Genomic DNA, 27879 nt, shown 5'->3' with positions numbered 1-27879 from the left:
AGCAGAATTCCTAGAACAATGGAAGAGTTTCAAAGCATTTTTAAACTTCAGCAGAATTCCGAGATCAAAGGAAGAGTTCCAAAGCATTTATAAACTTCAGCTATATTCCGAGAACAATGGGAGAGTTCTACAGACTTATTTAAAAGAAACAATAACATTCCGAGAACAATGAGAGAGTTCCAAAGCAATTTTAAACTTCATCAGGATTCCGAGAACAATGGAAGAGTTCCAAAGCAATTTTAAATGTCAGCAGAATTTTGAGAGCAATGGAAGAGTTCCAAAGCATTTTTAAACTTCAGCAGAATTCCGAGAACAATGGGAGAGTTCTACAGAATGACTTAAAAAAACAATGGAAGAGTTCCAAAGCATTTTTAAACTTCAGCAGAATTCCGAGAACAATGGAAAAGTTCCAAAGCATTTTTAAGCTTCACCAGAATTACATGAACAATGGAAGAGTTCCAAAGCATTTTTAAACTTCTGCAGAATTCTGAGAACAATGGAAGAGTTCCAAAGCATTTTTAATATTCAGCAGAATTCTGAGAACAATGGAAGAGTTCCAAAGCATTTTTAAACTTCAGCAGAATTCCGAGAACAATGGGAAAGTTCCAAAGCATTTTAAAACTTCAGCAGAATTTCGAGAACAATGGAAAAGTTCCAAAGCATTTTTAAACTCCAGTAGATTTCCGAGAACAATGGAAGAGTTCCAAAGCATTTTTAAACTTCAGCAGAATTCCGAGAACAATGGAAGAGTTCCAAAGCATTTTTAAACTTCAGCAGAATTCCGAGAACAATGGAAGAGTTGCAAAGCATTTTTAAACTTCAGCAGAATTCCGAGAACAATGGAAGAGTTCGAAAGCATTTATAAACTTCAGCTATATTCCGAGAACAATGGGAGTGTTCTACAGACTTATTTAAAAGAAACAATAACATTCCGAGAACAATGGGAGAGTTCCAAAGCAATTTTAAACTTCATCAGGATTCCGAGAACAATGGAAGAGTTCCAAAGCATTTTTAAACGTCAGCAGAATTTTGAGAACAATGGAAGAGTTCCAAAGCATTTTTAAACTTCAGCAGAATTCCGAGAACAATGGGAGAGTTCTACAGAATGACTTAAAAAAACAATGGAAGAGTTCCAAAGCATTTTTAAACTTCAGCAGAATTCCGAGAACAATGGAAAAGTTCCAAAGCATTTTTAAGCTTCACCAGAATTACAAGAACAATGGAAGAGTTCGAAAGAATTTTTAAACTTAAGCATAATTCCGAGAACAATGGAAGAGTTCCAAAGCATTTTTAAACTTCAGCAGAATTCCGAGAACATTGGGAGCGTTCTTCAGACTTATTTAATTAAACAATAACATTCTGAGTACGATGGGAGAGTTCTGAAGCATTTTTAAACTTCAACAGTATTCTGAAAACAATGGAAGAGTCAAAAAGCATTTTTAAACTTCAGCAGAATTCCTAGAAAAATGGAATAGTTTCAAAGCATTTTTAAACTTCAGCAGAAAACCAAGAACATTGGAAAAGTTCCAAAGCATTTTTAAACTTCAGCAGAAATCCGAGAACAAAGGAAGAAAACCAAAGGATTTTTAAACTTCAGCAGAATTCCGAGAACATTGGGAGAGTTCTACAGAATGATTTAAAAAAACAATAACAATCCGAGAACAATGGGAGGATTCCAAAGCATTTTTGAACTTCAGCAGAATTCCGAGAACAATGGAAGAGTTCCAAAGTATTTTTAAACTTCAGAAAAATTCCGAGAACAATGGAAGAGATCCAAAGCATTTTTAAACTTCATCAGAATTCTGAAAACAATGGAAAAGTTTCAAAGCATTTTTAAACTTCAGCATAATTCTGAGAACAATGGAAGTGTCCCAAAGTATTTTTAAACTTCAGCAGAATTCCGAGAAAAATGGAATAGTTCCAAAGCACTTTTAAACTTCAGCAGAAATCAAAGAACAATGGAAGAGTTCCTAAGCATTTTTAAACTTCAGCATAAATCTGAGAAAAATGTAAGCGTTCCAAAGCATTTTTAAACTTCAGTAGAATTCCGAGAACAATGGAAGAGTTCCAAAGCATTTTTAAACTTCAGCAAAATTCCAAGAACAATGGAAGAGTTCCAAAGCATTTTTAAACTTCAGCAGAAATAAGAGAACAACGAAAGAGTTCCAAAGCATTTTTAAACTTCAGCATATTTCCGAGAACAATGGAAGAGTTTCAAAGCATTTTAAAACTTCAGCAGAATTCCGAGAACAATGGAAGAGTTCCAAAGCATTTTTAATATTCAGCAGAATTCTGAGAACAATGGAAGAGTTCCAAAGCATTTTTAAACTTCAGCAGAATTCCGAGAACAATGGGAAAGTTCCAAAGCATTTTAAAGCTTAAGCAGAATTTCAAGAACAATGGAAGAGTTTCAAAGCATTTTTAAACTTCAGCAGAATTCCGAGATCAAAGGAAGAGTTCCAAAGCATTTATAAACTTCAGCTATATTCCGAGAACAATGGGAGAGTTCTACAGACTTATTTAAAAGAAACAATAACATTCCGAGAACAATGCGAGAGTTCCAAAGCAATTTTAAACTTCATCAGGATTCCGAGAACAATGGAAGAGTTCCAAAGCATTTTTAAACTTCAGCAGAATTCCGAGAACAATGGAAGAGTTCCAAAGCATTTTTAAACTTCAGCAGAATTCCGAGAACAATGGAAGAGTTCCAAAGCATTTTTAAACATCAGCAGTATTCCGAGAACATTGGAAGAGTTCCAAAGCATTTTTAAACTTCAGCAGAATTCCGAGATCACAGGAAGAGTTCCAAAGCATTTATAAACTTCATCTATATTCCGAGAACAATGGGAGAGTTCTACAGACTTATTTAAAAGAAACAATAACATTCCGAGAACAATGGGAGAGTTCCAAAGCATTTTTAAACTTCAGCAGAATTCCGAGAACAATGGAAGAGTTCCAAAGCATTTTTAAACTATAGCAGAATTCCGAGAACAATGGGAGAGTTCTACAGAATGACTTAAAAAAACAATGGAAAAGTTCCAAAGCATTTTTAAGCTTCACCAGAATTACAAGAACAATGGAAGAGTTCCAAAGCTTTTTTAAACTTAAGCATAATTCCGAGAACAATGGAAGATTTCCAAAGCAATTTTAAACTTCAACAGAATTCAGAGAACAATGGAAGAGTTCCAAAGCATTTTTAATCTTCAGTAGAATTTCTAGAACAATGGGAGAGTTCCAAAGCATTTTTAAACTTCTGCAGAATTCCGAGAACAATGGAAGAGTTCCAAAGCATTTTTAATATTCAGCAGAATTCTGAGAACAATGGAAGAGTTCCAAAGCATTTTTAAACTTCAGCAGAATTCCAAGAACAATGGAAGAGTTCCAAAGCATTTTTAAACTTTAACAGAATTCCGAGAACAATGTTAGAGTTCCAAAGCATTTTAAAACTTCAGCAGAATTCCGAGAACAATGGAAGAGTTCCAAAGCATTTTTAAACTTCAGCAGAATTCTGAGAACAATGGAAGAGTTCCAAAGCATTTATAAACTTCAGAAGAATTCCAAGAACAATGGAAGATTTCCAAAGCATTTTTAAACTTCAGCAGAATTCCGAGAACAATGGGAAAGTTCCAAAACATTTTAAAACTTCAGCAGAATTTCGAGAACAATGGAAAAGTTCCAAAGCATTTTTAAACTCCAGTAGATTTCCGAGAACAATGGAAGAGTTCCAAAGCATTTTTAAACTACAGCAGAATTCCGAGAACAATGGAAGAGTTCCAAAGCATTTTTAAACTTCAGCAGAATTCCGAGAACAATGGAAGAGTTCCAAAGCATTTTTAAACTTCAGCAGAATTCCGAGAACAATGGAAGAGTTCCAAAGCATTTTTAAACTACAGCAAAATTCCAAGAACAATGGAAGAGATCCAAAGCATTTTTAAACTTCAGCATAATTCTGAGAAAAATGGAAGAGTTCCAAAGCATTTTTAAACTTCAGCAGAATTCCTAGAACAATGGAAGAGTTTCAAAGCATTTTTAAACTTCAGCAGAATTCCGAGATCAAAGGAAGAGTTCCAAAGCATTTATAAACTTCAGCTATATTCCGAGAACAATGGGAGAGTTCTACAGACTTATTTAAAAGAAACAATAACATTCCGAGAACAATGGGAGAGTTCCAAAGCATTTCTAAACTTCAGCAGAATTCCGAGAACAATGGAAGAGTTCGAAAGCATTTATAAACTTCAGCTATATTCCGAGAACAATTTGAGAGTTCTACAGACTTATTTAAAAGAAACAATAACATTCCGAGAACAATGGGAGAGTTCCAAAGCAATTTTAAACTTCATCAGGATTCCGAGAACAATGGAAGAGTTCCAAAGCATTTTTAAACTTCAGCAGAATTCCGAGAACAATGGAAGAGTTCCAAAGCATTTTTAAACTTCAGCAGAATTCCGAGAACAATGGAAGAGTTCCAAAGCATTTTTAAACTTCAGCAGTATTCCAAGAACATTGGAAGAGTTCCAAAGCATTTTTAAACTTCAGCAGAATTTTGAGAACAATGGAAGAGTTACAAAGCATTTTTAAACTTCAGCAGAATTCCGAGATCAAAGGAAGAGTTCCAAAGCATTTATAAACTTCATCTATATTCCGAGAACAATGGGAGAGTTCTACAGACTTATTTAAAAGAAACAATAACATTCCGAGAACAATGGGAGAGTTCCAAAGCATTTTTAAACTTCAGCAGAATTCCGAGAACAATATAAGAGTTCCAAAGCATTTTTAAACTTCAGCAGAATTCCGAGAACAATGGAAGAGTTTGAAAGCATTTATAAACTTCAGCTATATTCCGAGAACAATGGGAGAGTTCCAAAGCATTTTTAAACTACAGCAGAATTCCGAGAACAATGGAAGAGTTCCAAAGCATTTTTAAACTTCAGCAGAATTCCGAGAACAATGGAAGAGTTCCAAAGCATTTTTAAACTACAGCAAAATTCCAAGAACAATGGAAGAGTTCCAAAGCATTTTTAAACTTCAGCATAATTCTGAGAAAAATGGAAGAGTTCCAAAGCATTTTTAAACTTCAGCAAAATTCCTAGAACAATGGAAGAGTTTCAAAGCATTTTTAAACTTCAGCAGAATTCCGAGATCAAAGGAAGAGTTCCAAAGCATTTATAAACTTCAGCTATATTCCGAGAACAATGGGAGAGTTCTACAGACTTATTTAAAAGAAACAATAACATTCCGAGAACAATGAGAGAGTTCCAAAGCAATTTTAAACTTCATCAGGATTCCGAGAACAATGGAAGAGTTCCAAAGCAATTTTAAATGTCAGCAGAATTTTGAGAGCAATGGAAGAGTTCCAAAGCATTTTTAATATTCAGCAGAATTCCGAGAACAATGGGAGAGTTCTACAGAATGACTTAAAAAAACAATGGAAGAGTTCCAAAGCATTTTTAAACTTCAGCAGAATTCCGAGAACAATGGAAAAGTTCCAAAGCATTTTTAAGCTTCACCAGAATTACATGAACAATGGAAGAGTTCCAAAGCATTTTTAAACTTCTGCAGAATTCTGAGAACAATGGAAGAGTTCCAAAGCATTTTTAATATTCAGCAGAATTCTGAGAACAATGGAAGAGTTCCAAAGCATTTTTAAACTTCAGCAGAATTCCGAGAACAATGGGAAAGTTCCAAAGCATTTTAAAACTTCAGCAGAATTTCGAGAACAATGGAAAAGTTCCAAAGCATTTTTAAACTCCAGTAGATTTCCGAGAACAATGGAAGAGTTCCAAAGCATTTTTAAACTTCAGCAGAATTCCGAGAACAATGGAAGAGTTCCAAAGCATTTTTAAACTTCAGCAGAATTCCGAGAACAATGGAAGAGTTGCAAAGCATTTTTAAACTTCAGCAGAATTCCGAGAACAATGGAAGAGTTCGAAAGCATTTATAAACTTCAGCTATATTCCGAGAACAATGGGAGTGTTCTACAGACTTATTTAAAAGAAACAATAACATTCCGAGAACAATGGGAGAGTTCCAAAGCAATTTTAAACTTCATCAGGATTCCGAGAACAATGGAAGAGTTCCAAAGCATTTTTAAACGTCAGCAGAATTTTGAGAACAATGGAAGAGTTCCAAAGCATTTTTAAACTTCAGCAGAATTCCGAGAACAATGGGAGAGTTCTACAGAATGACTTAAAAAAACAATGGAAGAGTTCCAAAGCATTTTTAAACTTCAGCAGAATTCCGAGAACAATGGAAAAGTTCCAAAGCATTTTTAAGCTTCACCAGAATTACAAGAACAATGGAAGAGTTCGAAAGCATTTTTAAACTTAAGCATAATTCCGAGAACAATGGAAGAGTTCCAAAGCATTTTTAAACTTCAGCAGAATTCCGAGAACATTGGGAGCGTTCTTCAGACTTATTTAATTAAACAATAACATTCTGAGTACGATGGGAGAGTTCTGAAGCATTTTTAAACTTCAACAGTATTCTGAAAACAATGGAAGAGTCAAAAAGCATTTTTAAACTTCAGCAGAATTCCTAGAAAAATGGAATAGTTTCAAAGCATTTTTAAACTTCAGCAGAAAACCAAGAACATTGGAAAAGTTCCAAAGCATTTTTAAACTTCAGCAGAAATCCGAGAACAAAGGAAGAAAACCAAAGGATTTTTAAACTTCAGCAGAATTCCGAGAACATTGGGAGAGTTCTACAGAATGATTTAAAAAAACAATAACAATCCGAGAACAATGGGAGGATTCCAAAGCATTTTTGAACTTCAGCAGAATTCCGAGAACAATGGAAGAGTTCCAAAGTATTTTTAAACTTCAGAAAAATTCCGAGAACAATGGAAGAGATCCAAAGCATTTTTAAACTTCATCAGAATTCTGAAAACAATGGAAAAGTTTCAAAGCATTTTTAAACTTCAGCATAATTCTGAGAACAATGGAAGTGTCCCAAAGTATTTTTAAACTTCAGCAGAATTCCGAGAAAAATGGAATAGTTCCAAAGCACTTTTAAACTTCAGCAGAAATCCAAGAACAATGGAAGAGTTCCTAAGCATTTTTAAACTTCAGCATAAATCTGAGAAAAATGTAAGAGTTCCAAAGCATTTTTAAACTTCAGTAGAATTCCGAGAACAATGGAAGAGTTCCAAAGCATTTTTAAACTTCAGCAAAATTCCAAGAACAATGGAAGAGTTCCAAAGCATTTTTAAACTTCAGCAGAAATAAGAGAACAACGAAAGAGTTCCAAAGCATTTTTAAACTTCAGCATATTTCCGAGAACAATGGAAGAGTTTCAAAGCATTTTAAAACTTCAGCAGAATTCCGAGAACAATGGAAGAGTTCCAAAGCATTTTTAATATTCAGCAGAATTCTGAGAACAATGGAAGAGTTCCAAAGCATTTTTAAACTTCAGCAGAATTCCGAGAACAATGGGAAAGTTCCAAAGCATTTTAAAGCTTCAGCAGAATTTCAAGAACAATGGAAAAGTTCCAAAGCATTTTTAAACTTCTGCAGAATTCCGAGAACAATGGAAGTGTTCCAAAGCATTTTTAATATTCAGCAGAATTCTGAGAACAATGGAAGCATTCCAAAGCATTTTTAAACTTCAGCAGTATTCCAAGAACAATGGGAGAGTTCCAAAGCATTTTTAAACTTCAGCAGAATTCTGAGAACAATGGAAGAGTTCCAAAGCATTTTTAAACTTCAGAAGAATTCCAAGAACAATGGAAGATTTCCAAAGCATTTTTAAACTTCAGCAGAATTCCGAGAACAATGGGAAAGTTCCAAAGCATTTTAAAACTTCAGCAGAATTTCGAGAACAATGGAAAAGTTCGAAAGCATTTTTAAACTCCAGTAGAATTCCGAGAACAATGGAAGAGTTCCAAAGCATTTTTAAATTTCAGCAGAAATCTGAGAACAATGTAAGAGTTCCAAAGCATTTTTAAAACTTCAGCAGAATTTCAAGAACAATGGAAGAGTTCAACAGACATATTTAAAAAAACAATAACATTCTGAGAACAATGGGAGGGTTCCAAAGCATTTTTAAACTTCAACAGAATTCTTAAAACAATGGAAGAGTTCCAAAGCATTTTTAAACTTCAGTAGAATTCCGAGAACAATGGAAGAGTTCCAAAGCATTTTTAAACTTCAGCAAAATTCCAAGAACAATGGAAGAGTTCCAAAGCATTTTTAAACTTCAGCAAAATTCCGAGAACAATGGAAGAGTTCCAAAGCATTTTTAAACTTCAGCCGAATTCCGAGAACAATGGAAGAGTCCCAAAGCATTTTTAAACTTCAGCAAAATTCCGAGAACAATGGAAGAGTTCCAAAGCATTTTTAAACTTCAGCAGAATTCCGAAAACAATGGAAAAGTTCCAAAGCATTTTTAAATTTCAGCAGAAATCCGAGAACAACGGAAGAGTTCCAAAGCATTTTTAAACTTCAGCAGAAATAAGAGAACAACGAAAGAGTTCCAAAGCATTTTTAAACTTCAGCATATTTCCGAGAACAATGGAAGAGTTTCAAAGCTTTTTAAAACTTCAGCAGAATTCCGAGAACAATGGAAGAGTTCCAAAGCATTTTTAATATTCAGCAGAATTCTGAGAACAATGGAAGAGTTCCAAAGCATTTTTAAACTTCAGCAGAATTCCGAGAACAATGGGAAAGTTCCAAAGCATTTTAAAACTTCAGCAGAATTTCGAGAACAATGGAAAAGTTCCAAAGCATTTTTAAACTCCAGTAGATTTCCGAGAACAATGGAAGAGTTCCAAAGCATTTTTAAACTTCAGCAGTATTCCGAGAACAATGGAAGAGTTCCAAAGCATTTTTAAACTTCAGCAGAATTCCAAAAACAATGGAAGAGTTCCAAAGCATTTTTAAACTTCAGCAGAATTCCGAGAACAATGGAAGAGTTCGAAAGCATGTATAAACTTCAGCTATATTCCGAGAACAATGGGAGTGTTCTAAAGACTTATTTAAAAGAAACAATAACATTCCGAGAACAATGGGAGAGTTCCAAAGCATTTTTAATATTCAGCAGAATTCTGAGAACAATGGAAGCGTTCCAAAGCATTTTTAAACTTCAGCAGAATTCCAAGAACAATGGGAGAGTTCCAAAGCATTTTTAAACTTCAGCAGAATTCTGAGAACAATGGAAGAGTTCCAAAGCATTTTTAAACTTCAGACGAATTCCAAGAACAATGGAAGATTTCCAAAGCATTTTTAAACTTCAGCAGAATTCCGAGAACAATGGGAAAGTTCCAAAGCATTTTAAAACTTCAGCAGAATTTCGAGAACAATGGAAAAGTTCCAAAGCATTTTTAAACTCCAGTAGAATTCCGAGAACAATGGAAGAGTTCCAAAGCATTTTTAAACTTCAGCAGAATTCCGAGAACAATGGAAGAGTTCCAAAGCATTTTTAAACTTCAGCAGAATTCCGAGAACAATGGAAGAGTTCCAAAGCATTTTTAAATTTCAGCAGAAATCTGAGAACAATGGAAGAGTTCCAAAGCATTTTTAAACTTCAGCAGAATTTCAAGAACAATGGAAGAGTTCAACAGACATATTTAAAAAAACCATAACATTCTGAGAACAATGGGAGGGTTCCAAAGCATTTTTAAACTTCAACAGAATTCTTAAAACAATGGAAGAGTTCCAAAGCATTTTTAAAATTCAGTAGAATTTTGAGAACAATGGAAGAGTTCCAAAGCATTTTTAAACTTCAGCTATATTCCGAGAACAATGGGAGAGTTCTACAGACTGATTTAAAAAAACAATAACATTCCGAGAAGAATGGGAGTGTTCCAAAGCATTTTTAAACTTCAGCAGAATTCCGAGAAAAATGGGTGAGTTCCAAAGCATTTTTAAACTTCAGTAGAATCTAGAGAACAATGGAAGAGTTCCAAAGCATTTTAAAACTTCAGCAGAATTCCGAAAACAATGGAAGAGTACCAAAGCATTTTTAAACTTCAGCAGAATTCCGAGAACATTGGAAGAGTTCCAAAGCATTTTTAAACTTCAGCATAATTCCGAGAACAATGGAAGAGTTCCAAAGCATTTTTAAACTTCAGCAGCATTCCGAGAACAAACGAAGAGTTCCAAAGCATTTTTAAACTTCAGTAGAATTCCGAGAACAATGGGAGAGTTCTTCAGACTTATTTAATTAAACAATAACATTCTGAGTACGATGGGAGAGTTCTGAAGCATTTTTAAACTTCAGCATAATTCCAAGAACATTGGAAGAGTTTCAAAGCATTTTTAAACTTCAGCATAATTCCGAGAACAATGGAAGAGTTCCAAAGCATTTTTAAACTTCAGCCGAATTCCGAGAACAAAGGAAGAGTTCCAAAACATTTTTAAACTTCAGCAGAATTCTGAGAACAATGGAAGAGTCCCAAAGCATTTTTAAACTTCAGCAAAATTCCGAGAACAATGGAAGAGTTCCAAAGCATTTTTAAACTTCAGCAGAATTCCGAAAACAATGGAAAAGTTCCAAAGTATTTTTAAATTTCAGCAGAAATCCGAGAACAATGGAAGAGTTCCAAAGCATTTTTAAACTTAAGCATAATTCCGAGAACAACGGAAGAGTTTCAAAGCATTTTTAAACTTCTGCAGAATTCCGAAAACAATGGAAGTGTTCCAAAGCATTTTTAATATTCAGCAGAATTCTGAGAACAATGGAAGCGTTCCAAAGCATTTTTAAACTTCAGCAGAATTCCAAGAACAATGGGAGAGTTCCAAAGCATTTTTAAACTTCAGCAGAATTCTGAGAACAATGGAAGAGTTCCAAAGCATTTTTAAACTTCAGAAGAATTCCAAGAACAATGGAAGATTTCCAAAGCATTTTTAAACTTCAGCAGAATTCCGAGAACAATGGGAAAGTTCCAAAGCATTTTAAAACTTCAGCAGAATTTCGAGAACAATGGAAAAGTTCCAAAGCATTTTTAAACTCCAGTAGAATTCCGAGAACAATGGAAGAGTTCCAAAGCATTTTTAAACTTCAGCAGAATTCCGAGAACAATGGAAGAGTTCCAAAGCATTTTTAAACTTCAGCAGAATTCCGAGAACAATGGAAGAGTTCCAAAGCATTTTTAAATTTCAGCAGAAATCTGAGAACAATGGAAGAGTTCCAAAGCATTTTTAAACTTCAGCAGAATTTCAAGAACAATGGAAGAGTTCAACAGACATATTTAAAAAAACCATAACATTCTGAGAACAATGGGAGGGTTCCAAAGCATTTTTAAACTTCAACAGAATTCTTAAAACAATGGAAGAGTTCCAAAGCATTTTTAAAATTCAGTAGAATTTTGAGAACAATGGAAGAGTTCCAAAGCATTTTTAAACTTCAGCTATATTCCGAGAACAATGGGAGAGTTCTACAGACTGATTTAAAAAAACAATAACATTCCGAGAAGAATGGGAGTGTTCCAAAGCATTTTTAAACTTCAGCAGAATTCCGAGAAAAATGGGTGAGTTCCAAAGCATTTTTAAACTTCAGTAGAATCTAGAGAACAATGGAAGAGTTCCAAAGCATTTTAAAACTTCAGCAGAATTCCGAAAACAATGGAAGAGTACCAAAGCATTTTTAAACTTCAGCAGAATTCCGAGAACATTGGAAGAGTTCCAAAGCATTTTTAAACTTCAGCATAATTCCGAGAACAATGGAAGAGTTCCAAAGCATTTTTAAACTTCAGCAGCATTCCGAGAACAAACGAAGAGTTCCAAAGCATTTTTAAACTTCAGTAGAATTCCGAGAACAATGGGAGAGTTCTTCAGACTTATTTAATTAAACAATAACATTCTGAGTACGATGGGAGAGTTCTGAAGCATTTTTAAACTTCAGCATAATTCCAAGAACATTGGAAGAGTTTCAAAGCATTTTTAAACTTCAGCATAATTCCGAGAACAATGGAAGAGTTCCAAAGCATTTTTAAACTTCAGCCGAATTCCGAGAACAAAGGAAGAGTTCCAAAACATTTTTAAACTTCAGCAGAATTCTGAGAACAATGGAAGAGTCCCAAAGCATTTTTAAACTTCAGCAAAATTCCGAGAACAATGGAAGAGTTCCAAAGCATTTTTAAACTTCAGCAGAATTCCGAAAACAATGGAAAAGTTCCAAAGTATTTTTAAATTTCAGCAGAAATCCGAGAACAATGGAAGAGTTCCAAAGCATTTTTAAACTTAAGCATAATTCCGAGAACAACGGAAGAGTTTCAAAGCATTTTTAAACTTCTGCAGAATTCCGAAAACAATGGAAGTGTTCCAAAGCATTTTTAATATTCAGCAGAATTCTGAGAACAATGGAAGCGTTCCAAAGCATTTTTAAACTTCAGCAGAATTCCAAGAACAATGGGAGAGTTCCAAAGCATTTTTAAACTTCAGCAGAATTCTGAGAACAATGGAAGAGTTCCAAAGCATTTTTAAACTTCAGAAGAATTCCAAGAACAATGGAAGATTTCCAAAGCATTTTTAAACTTCAGCAGAATTCCGAGAACAATGGGAAAGTTCCAAAGCATTTTAAAACTTCAGCAGAATTTCGAGAACAATGGAAATGTTCCAAAGCATTTTTAAACTTCAGTAGAATACCGAGAACAATGGAAGAGTTCCAAAGCATTTTTAAACTTCAGCAGAATTCCGAGAACAATGGAAGAGTTCCAAAGCATTTTTAAACTTCAGCAGAATTCCGAGAACAATGGAAGAGTGCCAAAGCATTTTTAAATTTCAGCAGAAATCTGAGAACAATGGAAGAGTTCCAAAGCATTTTTAAACTTCAGCAGAATTTTGAGAACAATGGAAGAGTTCCAAAGCATTTTTAAACTTCAGCATAATTCCGAGAACAATGGAAGAGTTTCAAAGCATTTTTAAACTTCAGCATAATTCCGAGAACAATGGAAGAGTTCCAAAGCATTTTTAAACTTCAGCCGAATTCCGAGAACAAAGGAAGAGTTCCAAAACATTTTTAAACTTCAGCAGAATTCTGAGAACAATGGAAGAGTCCCAAAGCATTTTTAAACTTCAGCAAAATTCCGAGAACAATGGAAGAGTTCCAAAGCATTTTTAAACTTCAGCAGAATTCCGAAAACAATGGAAAAGTTCCAAAGCATTTTTAAATTTCAGCAGAAATCCGAGAACAACAGAAGAGTTCCAAAGCATTTTTAAACTTCAGCAGAAATAAGAGAACAACGAAAGAGTTCCAAAGCATTTTTAAACTTCAGCATATTTCCGAGAACAATGGAAGAGTTTCAAAGCATTTTAAAACTTCAGCAGAATTCCGAGAACAATGGAAGAGTTCCAAAGCATTATTAAAATTCAGCAGAATTGTGAGAACAATGGAAGATTTCCAAAGCATTTTTAAACTTCAGCAGAATTCCGAGAACAATGGGAAAGTTCCAAAGCATTTTAAAACTTCAGCAGAATTTCGAGAACAATGGAAAAGTTCCAAAGCATTTTTAAACTCCAGTAGAATTCCGAGAACAATGGAAGAGTTCCAAAGCATTTTTAAACTTCAGCAGAATTCCGAGAACATTGGAAGAGTTCCAAAGCACTTTTAAACTTCAGCAGAATTCCGAGAACAATGGAAAAGTTCCAAAGCATTTTTAAATTTCAGCAGAAATCTGAGAACAATGGAAGAGTTCCAAAGCATTTTTAAACTTCAGCAGACTTTCAAGAACAATGGAAGAGTTCAACAGACATATTTAAAAAAACAATAACATTCTGAGAACATTGGGAGAGTTCCAAAGCATTTTTAAACATCAACAGAATTCTTAAAACAATGGAAGAGTTCCAAAGCATTTTTAAACTTCAGTAGAACTGCGAGAACAATGGGAGAGTTCTACAGACTGATTTAAAAAAACAATAACATTCCGAGAAGAATGGGAGTGTTCCAAACCATTTTTAAACTTCAGCAGAATTCCGAGAACAATGGGTGAGTTCCAAAGCATTTTTAAACTTCAGTAGAATTTAGAGAACAATGGAAGAGTTCCAAAGCATTTTAAAACTTCAGCAGAATTCCGAAAACAATGAATGAGTACCAAAGCATTTTTAAACTTCAGCAGAATTCCGAGAACATTGGAAGAGTTCCAAAGCATTTTTAAACTTCAGCATAATTCCGAGAACAATGGAAGAGTTCCAAAGCATTTTTAAACTTCAGCAGCATTCCGAGAACAAATGAAGAGTTCCAAAGCATTTTTAAACTTCAGTAGAATTCCGAGAACAATGGGAGAGTTCTTCAGACTTATTTAATTAAACAATAACATTCTGAGTACGATGGGAGAGTTCTGAAGCATTTTTAAACTTCAACAGAATTCTGAAAGCAATGGAAGAGTCACAAAGCATTTTTAAACTTTAGCAGAATTCCTAGAAAAATGGAATAGTTTCAAAGCATTTTTAAACTTCAGCAGAAATCCAAGAACATTGGAAAAGTTCCAAAGCATTTTTAAACTTCAGCAGAAATCCGAGAACAAAGGAAGGAAACCAAAGGATTTTTAAACTTCAGCAGAATTCTGAGAACATTGGGAGAGTTCTACAGAATGATTTAAAAAAACAATAACAATCCGAGAACAATGGGAGGATTCCAAAGCATTTTTGAACTTCAGCAGAATTCCGAGAACAATGGAAGAGTTACAAAGTATTTTTAAACTTCAGAAAAATTCCGAGAACAATGGAAGAGATCCAAAGCATTTTTAAACTTCAGCAGAATTCCGAAAACAATGGAAAAGTTTCAAAGCATTTTTAAACTTCAGCAGAAATCCGAGAACAACGGAAGAGTTCCAAAGCATTTTTAAACTTCAGCAGAATTCTGAGAACAATGGAAGAGTCCCAAAGTATTTTTAAACTTCAGCAGAATTCCGAGAAAAATGGAATAGTTCCAAAGCATTTTTAAACTTCAGCAGAAATCCGAGAAAAATGTAAGAGTTCCAAAGCATTTTTAAACTTCAGTAGAATTCCGAGAACAATGGAAGAGTTCCAAAGCATTTTTAAACTTCAGCAAAATTCCAAGAACAATGGAAGAGTTCCAAAGCATTTTTAAACTTCAGCATAATTCCGAGAACAATGGAAAAGTTTCAAAGCATTTTTAAACTTCAGCATAATTCCGAGAACAATGGAAGAGTTCCAAAGCATTTTTAAACTTCAGCCGAATTCCGAGAACAAAGGAAGAGTTGCAAAACATTTTTAAACTTCAGCAGAATTCTGAGAACAATGGAAGAGTCCCAAAGCATTTTTAAACTTCAGCAAAATTCCGAGAACAATGGAAGTGTTCCAAAGCATTTTTAAACTTCAGCAGAATTCCGAAAACAATGGAAAAGTTCCAAAGCATTTTTAAATTTCAGCAGAAATCCGAGAACAATGGAAGAGTTCCAAAGCATTTTTAAACTTCTGCAGAAATAAGAGAACAACGAAAGAGTTCCAAAGCATTTTTAAACTTCAGCATATTTCCGAGAACAATGGAAGAGTTTCAAAGCATTTTAAAACTTCAGCAGAATTCCGAGAACAATGGAAGAGTTCCAAAGCATTTTTAATATTCAGCAGAATTCTGAGAACAATGGAAGAGTTCCAAAGAATTTTTAAACTTCAGCAGAATTCCGTGAACAATGGGAAAGTTCCAAAGCATTTTAAAGCTTCAGCAGAATTTCGAGAACAATGGAAAAGTTCCAAAGCATTTTTAAACTCCAGTAGATTTCCGAGAACAATGGAAGAGTTCCAAAGCATTTTTAAACTTCAGCAGAATTCCGAGAACAATGGAAGAGTTCCAAAGGATTTTTAAATTTCAGCAGAATTCCGAGAACAATGGAAGAGTTCCAAAGCATTTTTAAACTTCAGCAGAATTCCGAGAACAATGGAAGAGTTCGAAAGCATTTATAAACTTCAGCTATATTCCGAGAACAATGGGAGTGTTCTACAGACTTATTTAAAAGAAACAATAACATTCCGAGAACAATGGGAGAGTTCCAAAGCAATTTTAAACTTCATCAGGATTCCGAGAACAATGGAAGAGTTCCAAAGCATTTTTAAACTTCAGCAGAATTCCGAGAACAATGGAAAAGTTCCAAAGCATTTTTAAACTTCAGCAGAATTCCGAGAACAATGGAAGAGTTTGAAAGCATTTATAAACTTCAGCTATATTCCGAGAACAATGGGAGTGTTCTACAGACTTATTTAAAAGAAACAATAACATTCCGAGAACAATGGGAGAGTTCCAAAGCAATTTTAAACTTCATCAGGATTCCGAGAACAATGGAAGAGTTCCAAAGCATTTTTAAACGTCAGCAGAATTTTGAGAACAATGGAAGAGTTCCAAAGCATTTTTAAACTTCAGCAGAATTACGAGAACAATGGGAGAGTTCTACAGAATGACTTAAAAAAACAATGGTAGAGTTCCAAAGCATTTTTAAACTTCAGCAGAATTCCGAGAACAATGGAAAAGTTCCAAAGCATTTTTAAGCTTCACCAGAATTACAAGAACAATGGAAGAGTTCCAAAGCATTTTTAAACTTAAGCATAATTCCGAGAACAATGGAAGAGTTCCAAAGCATTTTTAAACTTCAGCAGAATTCAGAGAACAATGGAAGAGTTCCAAAGCATTTTTAATCTTCAGTAGAATTCCTAGAACAATGGTAGAGTTCCAAAGCATTTTTAAACTTCTGCAGAATTCCGAGAACAATGGGAGAGTTCCAAAGCAATTTTAAACTTCATCAGGATTCCGAGAACAATGGAAGAGTTCCAAAGCATTTTTAAACGTCAGCAGAATTTTGAGAACAATGGAAGAGTTCCAAAGCATTTTTAAACTTCAGCAGAATTCCGAGAACAATGGGAGAGTTCTACAGAATGACTTAAAAAAACAATGGAAGAGTTCCAAAGCATTTTTAAACTTCAGCAGAATTCCGAGAACAATGGAAAAGTTCCAAAGCATTTTTAAGCTTCACCAGAATTACAAGAACAATGGAAGAGTTCGAAAGCATTTTTAAACTTAAGCATAATTCCGAGAACAATGGAAGAGTTCCAAAGCATTTTTAAACTTCAGCAGAATTCCGAGAACATTGGGAGCGTTCTTCAGACTTATTTAATTAAACAATAACATTCTGAGTACGATGGGAGAGTTCTGAAGCATTTTTAAACTTCAACAGTATTCTGAAAACAATGGAAGAGTCAAAAAGCATTTTTAAACTTCAGCAGAATTCCTAGAAAAATGGAATAATTTCAAAGCATTTTTAAACTTCAGCAGAAAACCAAGAACATTGGAAAAGTTCCAAAGCATTTTTAAACTTCAGCAGAAATCCGAGAACAAAGGAAGAAAACCAAAGGATTTTTAAACTTCAGCAGAATTCCGAGAACATTGGGAGAGTTCTACAGAATGATTTAAAAAAACAATAACAATCCGAGAACAATGGGAGGATTCCAAAGCATTTTTGAACTTCAGCAGAATTCCGAGAACAATGGAAGAGTTCCAAAGTATTTTTAAACTTCAGAAAAATTCCGAGAACAATGGAAGAGATCCAAAGCATTTTTAAACTTCATCAGAATTCTGAAAACAATGGAAAAGTTTCAAAGCATTTTTAAACTTCAGCATAATTCTGAGAACAATGGAAGTGTCCCAAAGTATTTTTAAACTTCAGCAGAATTCCGAGAAAAATGGAATAGTTCCAAAGCACTTTTAAACTTCAGCAGAAATCCAAGAACAATGGAAGAGTTCCTAAGCATTTTTAAACTTCAGCATAAATCTGAGAAAAATGTAAGAGTTCCAAAGCATTTTTAAACTTCAGTAGAATTCCGAGAACAATGGAAGAGTTCCAAAGCATTTTTAAACTTCAGCAAAATTCCAAGAACAATGGAAGAGTTCCAAAGCATTTTTAAACTTCAGCAGAAATAAGAGAACAACGAAAGAGTTCCAAAGCATTTTTAAACTTCAGCATATTTCCGAGAACAATGGAAGAGTTTCAAAGCATTTTAAAACTTCAGCAGAATTCCGAGAACAATGGAAGAGTTCCAAAGCATTTTTAATATTCAGCAGAATTCTGAGAACAATGGAAGAGTTCCAAAGCATTTTTAAACTTCAGCAGAATTCCGAGAACAATGGGAAAGTTCCAAAGCATTTTAAAGCTTCAGCAGAATTTCAAGAACAATGGAAAAGTTCCAAAGCATTTTTAAACTTCTGCAGAATTCCGAGAACAATGGAAGTGTTCCAAAGCATTTTTAATATTCAGCAGAATTCTGAGAACAATGGAAGCATTCCAAAGCATTTTTAAACTTCAGCAGTATTCCAAGAACAATGGGAGAGTTCCAAAGCATTTTTAAACTTCAGCAGAATTCTGAGAACAATGGAAGAGTTCCAAAGCATTTTTAAACTTCAGAAGAATTCCAAGAACAATGGAAGATTTCCAAAGCATTTTTAAACTTCAGCAGAATTCCGAGAACAATGGGAAAGTTCCAAAGCATTTTAAAACTTCAGCAGAATTTCGAGAACAATGGAAAAGTTCCAAAGCATTTTTAAACTCCAGTAGAATTCCGAGAACAATGGAAGAGTTCCAAAGCATTTTTAAATTTCAGCAGAAATCTGAGAACAATGTAAGAGTTCCAAAGCATTTTTAAAACTTCAGCAGAATTTCAAGAACAATGGAAGAGTTCAACAGACATATTTAAAAAAACAATAACATTCTGAGAACAATGGGAGGGTTCCAAAGCATTTTTAAACTTCAACAGAATTCTTAAAACAATGGAAGAGTTCCAAAGCATTTTTAAACTTCAGTAGAATTCCGAGAACAATGGAAGAGTTCCAAAGCATTTTTAAACTTCAGCAAAATTCCAAGAACAATGGAAGAGTTCCAAAGCATTTTTAAACTTCAGCAAAATTCCGAGAACAATGGAAGAGTTCCAAAGCATTTTTAAACTTCAGCCGAATTCCGAGAACAATGGAAGAGTCCCAAAGCATTTTTAAACTTCAGCAAAATTCCGAGAACAATGGAAGAGTTCCAAAGCATTTTTAAACTTCAGCAGAATTCCGAAAACAATGGAAAAGTTCCAAAGCATTTTTAAATTTCAGCAGAAATCCGAGAACAACGGAAGAGTTCCAAAGCATTTTTAAACTTCAGCAGAAATAAGAGAACAACGAAAGAGTTCCAAAGCATTTTTAAACTTCAGCATATTTCCGAGAACAATGGAAGAGTTTCAAAGCTTTTTAAAACTTCAGCAGAATTCCGAGAACAATGGAAGAGTTCCAAAGCATTTTTAATATTCAGCAGAATTCTGAGAACAATGGAAGAGTTCCAAAGCATTTTTAAACTTCAGCAGAATTCCGAGAACAATGGGAAAGTTCCAAAGCATTTTAAAACTTCAGCAGAATTTCGAGAACAATGGAAAAGTTCCAAAGCATTTTTAAACTCCAGTAGATTTCCGAGAACAATGGAAGAGTTCCAAAGCATTTTTAAACTTCAGCAGTATTCCGAGAACAATGGAAGAGTTCCAAAGCATTTTTAAACTTCAGCAGAATTCCAAAAACAATGGAAGAGTTCCAAAGCATTTTTAAACTTCAGCAGAATTCCGAGAACAATGGAAGAGTTCGAAAGCATGTATAAACTTCAGCTATATTCCGAGAACAATGGGAGTGTTCTAAAGACTTATTTAAAAGAAACAATAACATTCCGAGAACAATGGGAGAGTTCCAAAGCATTTTTAATATTCAGCAGAATTCTGAGAACAATGGAAGCGTTCCAAAGCATTTTTAAACTTCAGCAGAATTCCAAGAACAATGGGAGAGTTCCAAAGCATTTTTAAACTTCAGCAGAATTCTGAGAACAATGGAAGAGTTCCAAAGCATTTTTAAACTTCAGACGAATTCCAAGAACAATGGAAGATTTCCAAAGCATTTTTAAACTTCAGCAGAATTCCGAGAACAATGGGAAAGTTCCAAAGCATTTTAAAACTTCAGCAGAATTTCGAGAACAATGGAAAAGTTCCAAAGCATTTTTAAACTCCAGTAGAATTCCGAGAACAATGGAAGAGTTCCAAAGCATTTTTAAACTTCAGCAGAATTCCGAGAACAATGGAAGAGTTCCAAAGCATTTTTAAACTTCAGCAGAATTCCGAGAACAATGGAAGAGTTCCAAAGCATTTTTAAATTTCAGCAGAAATCTGAGAACAATGGAAGAGTTCCAAAGCATTTTTAAACTTCAGCAGAATTTCAAGAACAATGGAAGAGTTCAACAGACATATTTAAAAAAACCATAACATTCTGAGAACAATGGGAGGGTTCCAAAGCATTTTTAAACTTCAACAGAATTCTTAAAACAATGGAAGAGTTCCAAAGCATTTTTAAAATTCAGTAGAATTTTGAGAACAATGGAAGAGTTCCAAAGCATTTTTAAACTTCAGTAGAACTGCGAGAACAATGGGAGAGTTCTACAGACTGATTTAAAAAAACAATAACATTCCGAGAAGAATGGGAGTGTTCCAAAGCATTTTTAAACTTCAGCAGAATTCCGAGAAAAATGGGTGAGTTCCAAAGCATTTTTAAACTTCAGTAGAATCTAGAGAACAATGGAAGAGTTCCAAAGCATTTTAAAACTTCAGCAGAATTCCGAAAACAATGGAAGAGTACCAAAGCATTTTTAAACTTCAGCAGAATTCCGAGAACATTGGAAGAGTTCCAAAGCATTTTTAAACTTCAGCATAATTCCGAGAACAATGGAAGAGTTCCAAAGCATTTTTAAACTTCAGCAGCATTCCGAGAACAAACGAAGAGTTCCAAAGCATTTTTAAACTTCAGTAGAATTCCGAGAACAATGGGAGAGTTCTTCAGACTTATTTAATTAAACAATAACATTCTGAGTACGATGGGAGAGTTCTGAAGCATTTTTAAACTTCAGCATAATTCCAAGAACATTGGAAGAGTTTCAAAGCATTTTTAAACTTCAGCATAATTCCGAGAACAATGGAAGAGTTCCAAAGCATTTTTAAACTTCAGTCGAATTCCGAGAACAAAGGAAGAGTTCCAAAACATTTTTAAACTTCAGCAGAATTCTGAGAACAATGGAAGAGTCCCAAAGCATTTTTAAACTTCAGCAAAATTCCGAGAACAATGGAAGAGTTCCAAAGCATTTTTAAACTTCAGCAGAATTCCGAAAACAATGGAAAAGTTCCAAAGTATTTTTAAATTTCAGCAGAAATCCGAGAACAATGGAAGAGTTCCAAAGCATTTTTAAACTTAAGCATAATTCCGAGAACAATGGAAGAGTTTCAAAGCATTTTTAAACTTCTGCAGAATTCCGAAAACAATGGAAGTGTTCCAAAGCATTTTTAATATTCAGCAGAATTCTGAGAACAATGGAAGCGTTCCAAAGCATTTTTAAACTTCAGCAGAATTCCAAGAACAATGGGAGAGTTCCAAAGCATTTTTAAACTTCAGCAGAATTCTGAGAACAATGGAAGAGTTCCAAAGCATTTTTAAACTTCAGAAGAATTCCAAGAACAATGGAAGATTTCCAAAGCATTTTTAAACTTCAGCAGAATTCCGAGAACAATGGGAAAGTTCCAAAGCATTTTAAAACTTCAGCAGAATTTCGAGAACAATGGAAATGTTCCAAAGCATTTTTAAACTTCAGTAGAATACCGAGAACAATGGAAGAGTTCCAAAGCATTTTTAAACTTCAGCAGAATTCCGAGAACAATGGAAGAGTTCCAAAGCATTTTTAAACTTCAGCAGAATTCCGAGAACAATGGAAGAGTGCCAAAGCATTTTTAAATTTCAGCAGAAATCTGAGAACAATGGAAGAGTTCCAAAGCATTTTTAAACTTCAGCAGAATTTTGAGAACAATGGAAGAGTTCCAAAGCATTTTTAAACTTCAGCATAATTCCGAGAACAATGGAAGAGTTTCAAAGCATTTTTAAACTTCAGCATAATTCCGAGAACAATGGAAGAGTTCCAAAGCATTTTTAAACTTCAGCCGAATTCCGAGAACAAAGGAAGAGTTCCAAAACATTTTTAAACTTCAGCAGAATTCTGAGAACAATGGAAGAGTCCCAAAGCATTTTTAAACTTCAGCAAAATTCCGAGAACAATGGAAGAGTTCCAAAGCATTTTTAAACTTCAGCAGAATTCCGAAAACAATGGAAAAGTTCCAAAGCATTTTTAAATTTCAGCAGAAATCCGAGAACAACAGAAGAGTTCCAAAGCATTTTTAAACTTCAGCAGAAATAAGAGAACAACGAAAGAGTTCCAAAGCATTTTTAAACTTCAGCATATTTCCGAGAACAATGGAAGAGTTTCAAAGCATTTTAAAACTTCAGCAGAATTCCGAGAACAACGGAAGAGTTTCAAAGCATTTTTAAACTTCTGCAGAATTCCGAAAACAATGGAAGTGTTCCAAAGCATTTTTAATATTCAGCAGAATTCTGAGAACAATGGAAGCGTTCCAAAGCATTTTTAAACTTCAGCAGAATTCCAAGAACAATGGGAGAGTTCCAAAGCATTTTTAAACTTCAGCAGAATTCTGAGAACAATGGAAGAGTTCCAAAGCATTTTTAAACTTCAGAAGAATTCCAAGAACAATGGAAGATTTCCAAAGCATTTTTAAACTTCAGCAGAATTCCGAGAACAATGGGAAAGTTCCAAAGCATTTTAAAACTTCAGCAGAATTTCGAGAACAATGGAAATGTTCCAAAGCATTTTTAAACTTCAGTAGAATACCGAGAACAATGGAAGAGTTCCAAAGCATTTTTAAACTTCAGCAGAATTCCGAGAACAATGGAAGAGTTCCAAAGCATTTTTAAACTTCAGCAGAATTCCGAGAACAATGGAAGAGTGCCAAAGCATTTTTAAATTTCAGCAGAAATCTGAGAACAATGGAAGAGTTCCAAAGCATTTTTAAACTTCAGTAGAATTCCGAGAACAATGGGAGAGTTCTTCAGACTTATTTAATTAAACAATAACATTCTGAGTACGATGGGAGAGTTCTGAAGCATTTTTAAACTTCAGCATAATTCCAAGAACATTGGAAGAGTTTCAAAGCATTTTTAAACTTCAGCATAATTCCGAGAACAATGGAAGAGTTCCAAAGCATTTTTAAACTTCAGTCGAATTCCGAGAACAAAGGAAGAGTTCCAAAACATTTTTAAACTTCAGCAGAATTCTGAGAACAATGGAAGAGTCCCAAAGCATTTTTAAACTTCAGCAAAATTCCGAGAACAATGGAAGAGTTCCAAAGCATTTTTAAACTTCAGCAGAATTCCGAAAACAATGGAAAAGTTCCAAAGTATTTTTAAATTTCAGCAGAAATCCGAGAACAATGGAAGAGTTCCAAAGCATTTTTAAACTTAAGCATAATTCCGAGAACAATGGAAGAGTTTCAAAGCATTTTTAAACTTCTGCAGAATTCCGAAAACAATGGAAGTGTTCCAAAGCATTTTTAATATTCAGCAGAATTCTGAGAACAATGGAAGCGTTCCAAAGCATTTTTAAACTTCAGCAGAATTCCAAGAACAATGGGAGAGTTCCAAAGCATTTTTAAACTTCAGCAGAATTCTGAGAACAATGGAAGAGTTCCAAAGCATTTTTAAACTTCAGAAGAATTCCAAGAACAATGGAAGATTTCCAAAGCATTTTTAAACTTCAGCAGAATTCCGAGAACAATGGGAAAGTTCCAAAGCATTTTAAAACTTCAGCAGAATTTCGAGAACAATGGAAATGTTCCAAAGCATTTTTAAACTTCAGTAGAATACCGAGAACAATGGAAGAGTTCCAAAGCATTTTTAAACTTCAGCAGAATTCCGAGAACAATGGAAGAGTTCCAAAGCATTTTTAAACTTCAGCAGAATTCCGAGAACAATGGAAGAGTGCCAAAGCATTTTTAAATTTCAGCAGAAATCTGAGAACAATGGAAGAGTTCCAAAGCATTTTTAAACTTCAGCAGAATTTTGAGAACAATGGAAGAGTTCCAAAGCATTTTTAAACTTCAGCATAATTCCGAGAACAATGGAAGAGTTTCAAAGCATTTTTAAACTTCAGCATAATTCCGAGAACAATGGAAGAGTTCCAAAGCATTTTTAAACTTCAGCCGAATTCCGAGAACAAAGGAAGAGTTCCAAAACATTTTTAAACTTCAGCAGAATTCTGAGAACAATGGAAGAGTCCCAAAGCATTTTTAAACTTCAGCAAAATTCCGAGAACAATGGAAGAGTTCCAAAGCATTTTTAAACTTCAGCAGAATTCCGAAAACAATGGAAAAGTTCCAAAGCATTTTTAAATTTCAGCAGAAATCCGAGAACAACAGAAGAGTTCCAAAGCATTTTTAAACTTCAGCAGAAATAAGAGAACAACGAAAGAGTTCCAAAGCATTTTTAAACTTCAGCATATTTCCGAGAACAATGGAAGAGTTTCAAAGCATTTTAAAACTTCAGCAGAATTCCGAGAACAACGGAAGAGTTTCAAAGCATTTTTAAACTTCTGCAGAATTCCGAAAACAATGGAAGTGTTCCAAAGCATTTTTAATATTCAGCAGAATTCTGAGAACAATGGAAGCGTTCCAAAGCATTTTTAAACTTCAGCAGAATTCCAAGAACAATGGGAGAGTTCCAAAGCATTTTTAAACTTCAGCAGAATTCTGAGAACAATGGAAGAGTTCCAAAGCATTTTTAAACTTCAGAAGAATTCCAAGAACAATGGAAGATTTCCAAAGCATTTTTAAACTTCAGCAGAATTCCGAGAACAATGGGAAAGTTCCAAAGCATTTTAAAACTTCAGCAGAATTTCGAGAACAATGGAAATGTTCCAAAGCATTTTTAAACTTCAGTAGAATACCGAGAACAATGGAAGAGTTCCAAAGCATTTTTAAACTTCAGCAGAATTCCGAGAACAATGGAAGAGTTCCAAAGCATTTTTAAACTTCAGCAGAATTCCGAGAACAATGGAAGAGTGCCAAAGCATTTTTAAATTTCAGCAGAAATCTGAGAACAATGGAAGAGTTCCAAAGCATTTTTAAACTTCAGCAGAATTTTGAGAACAATGGAAGAGTTCCAAAGCATTTTTAAACTTCAGCATAATTCCGAGAACAATGGAAGAGTTTCAAAGCATTTTTAAACTTCAGCATAATTCCGAGAACAATGGAAGAGTTCCAAAGCATTTTTAAACTTCAGCCGAATTCCGAGAACAAAGGAAGAGTTCCAAAACATTTTTAAACTTCAGCAGAATTCTGAGAACAATGGAAGAGTCCCAAAGCATTTTTAAACTTCAGCAAAATTCCGAGAACAATGGAAGAGTTCCAAAGCATTTTTAAACTTCAGCAGAATTCCGAAAACAATGGAAAAGTTCCAAAGCATTTTTAAATTTCAGCAGAAATCCGAGAACAACAGAAGAGTTCCAAAGCATTTTTAAACTTCAGCAGAAATAAGAGAACAACGAAAGAGTTCCAAAGCATTTTTAAACTTCAGCATATTTCCGAGAACAATGGAAGAGTTTCAAAGCATTTTAAAACTTCAGCAGAATTCCGAGAACAATGGAAGAGTTCCAAAGCATTATTAAAATTCAGCAGAATTGTGAGAACAATGGAAGATTTCCAAAGCATTTTTAAACTTCAGCAGAATTCCGAGAACAATGGGAAAGTTCCAAAGCATTTTAAAACTTCAGCAGAATTTCGAGAACAATGGAAAAGTTCCAAAGCATTTTTAAACTCCAGTAGAATTCCGAGAACAATGGAAGAGTTCCAAAGCATTTTTAAACTGCAGCAGAATTCCGAGAACATTGGAAGAGTTCCAAAGCACTTTTAAACTTCAGCAGAATTCCGAGAACAATGGAAAAGTTCCAAAGCATTTTTAAATTTCAGCAGAAATCTGAGAACAATGGAAGAGTTCCAAAGCATTTTTAAACTTCAGCAGACTTTCAAGAACAATGGAAGAGTTCAACAGACATATTTAAAAAAACAATAACATTCTGAGAACATTGGGAGAGTTCCAAAGCATTTTTAAACATCAACAGAATTCTTAAAACAATGGAAGAGTTCCAAAGCATTTTTAAACTTCAGTAGAATTTAGAGAACAATGGAAGAGTTCCAAAGCATTTTAAAACTTCAGCAGAATTCCGAAAACAATGGAAGAGTACCAAAGCATTTTTAAACTTCAGCAGAATTCCAAGAACAATGGGAGAGTTCCAAAGCATTTTTAAACTTCAGCAGAATTCTGAGAACAATGGAAGAGTTCCAAAGCATTTTTAAACTTCAGAAGAATTCCAAGAACAATGTAAGATTTCCAAAGCATTTTTAAACTTCAGCAGAATTCCGAGAACAATGGGAAAGTTCCAAAGCATTTTAAAACTTCAGCAGAATTTCGAGAACAATGGAAAAGTTCCAAAGCATTTTTAAACTCCAGTAGAATTCCGAGAACAATGGAAGAGTTCCAAAGCATTTTTAACTTCAGCAGAATTCCGAGAACAATGGAAGAGTTCCAAAGCATTTTTAAACTTCAGCAGAATTCCGAGAACAATGGAAGAGTTCCAAAGCATTTTTAAATTTCAGCAGAAATCTGAGAACAATGGAAGAGTTCCAAAGCATTTTTAAACTTCAGCAGAATTTCAAGAACAATGGAAGAGTTCAACAGACATATTTAAAAAAACAATAACATTCTGAGAACAATGGGAGGGTTCCAAAGCATTTTTAAACTTCAACAGAATTCTTAAAACAATGGAAGAGTTCCAAAGCATTTTTAAAATTCAGTAGAATTTTGAGAACAATGGAAGAGTTCCAAAGCATTTTTAAACTTCAGTAGAACTGCGAGAACAATGGGAGAGTTCTACAGACTGATTTAAAAAAACAATAACATTCCGAGAAGAATGGGAGTGTTCCAAAGCATTTTTAAACTTCAGCAGAATTCCGAGAACAATGGGTGAGTTCCAAAGCATTTTTAAACTTCAGTAGAATTTAGAGAACAATGGAAGAGTTCCAAAGCATTTTAAAACTTCAGCAGAATTCCGAAAACAATGGATGAGTACCAAAGCATTTTTAAACTTCAGCAGAATTCCGAGAACATTGGAAGAGTTCCAAAGCATTTTTAAACTTCAGCATAATTCCGAGAACAATGGAAGAGTTCCAAAGCATTTTTAAACTTCAGCAGCATTCCGAGAACAAATGAAGAGTTCCAAAGCATTTTTAAACTTCAGTAGAATTCCGAGAACAATGGGAGAGTTCTTCAGACTTATTTAATTAAACAATAACATTCTGAGTACGATGGGAGAGGTCTGAAGCATTTTTAAACTTCAACAGAATTCTGAAAGCAATGGAAGAGTCACAAAGCATTTTTAAACTTTAGCAGAATTCCTAGAAAAATGGAATAGTTTCAAAGCATTTTTAAACTTCAGCAGAAATCCAAGAACATTGGAAAAGTTCCAAAGCATTTTTAAACTTCAGCAGAAATCCGAGAACAAAGGAAGGAAACCAAAGGATTTTTAAACTTCAGCAAAATTCCAAGAACAATGGAAGAGTTCCAAAGCATTTTTAAACTTCAGCATAATTCCGAGAACAATGGAAAAGTTTCAAAGCATTTTTAAACTTCAGCATAATTCCGAGAACAATGGAAGAGTTCCAAAGCATTTTTAAACTTCAGCCGAATTCCGAGAACAAAGGAAGAGTTGCAAAACATTTTTAAACTTCAGCAGAATTCTGAGAACAATGGAAGAGTCCCAAAGCATTTTTAAACTTCAGCAAAATTCCGAGAACAATGGAAGTGTTCCAAAGCATTTTTAAACTTCAGCAGAATTCCGAAAACAATGGAAAAGTTCCAAAGCATTTTTAAATTTCAGCAGAAATCCGAGAACAATGGAAGAGTTCCAAAGCATTTTTAAACTTCTGCAGAAATAAGAGAACAACGAAAGAGTTCCAAAGCATTTTTAAACTTCAGCATATTTCC

This window comes from Phyllobates terribilis, unplaced genomic scaffold (assembly GCF_046119375.1).
Source record: "Phyllobates terribilis strain yellow unplaced genomic scaffold, ASM4611937v1 Scaffold_1__5_contigs__length_1240528914, whole genome shotgun sequence".
NCBI lineage: Eukaryota > Metazoa > Chordata > Amphibia > Anura > Dendrobatidae > Phyllobates > Phyllobates terribilis.
The sequence above is the reverse complement of the archived record's forward strand: the minus strand, read 5'-3'. Positions refer to the sequence as shown.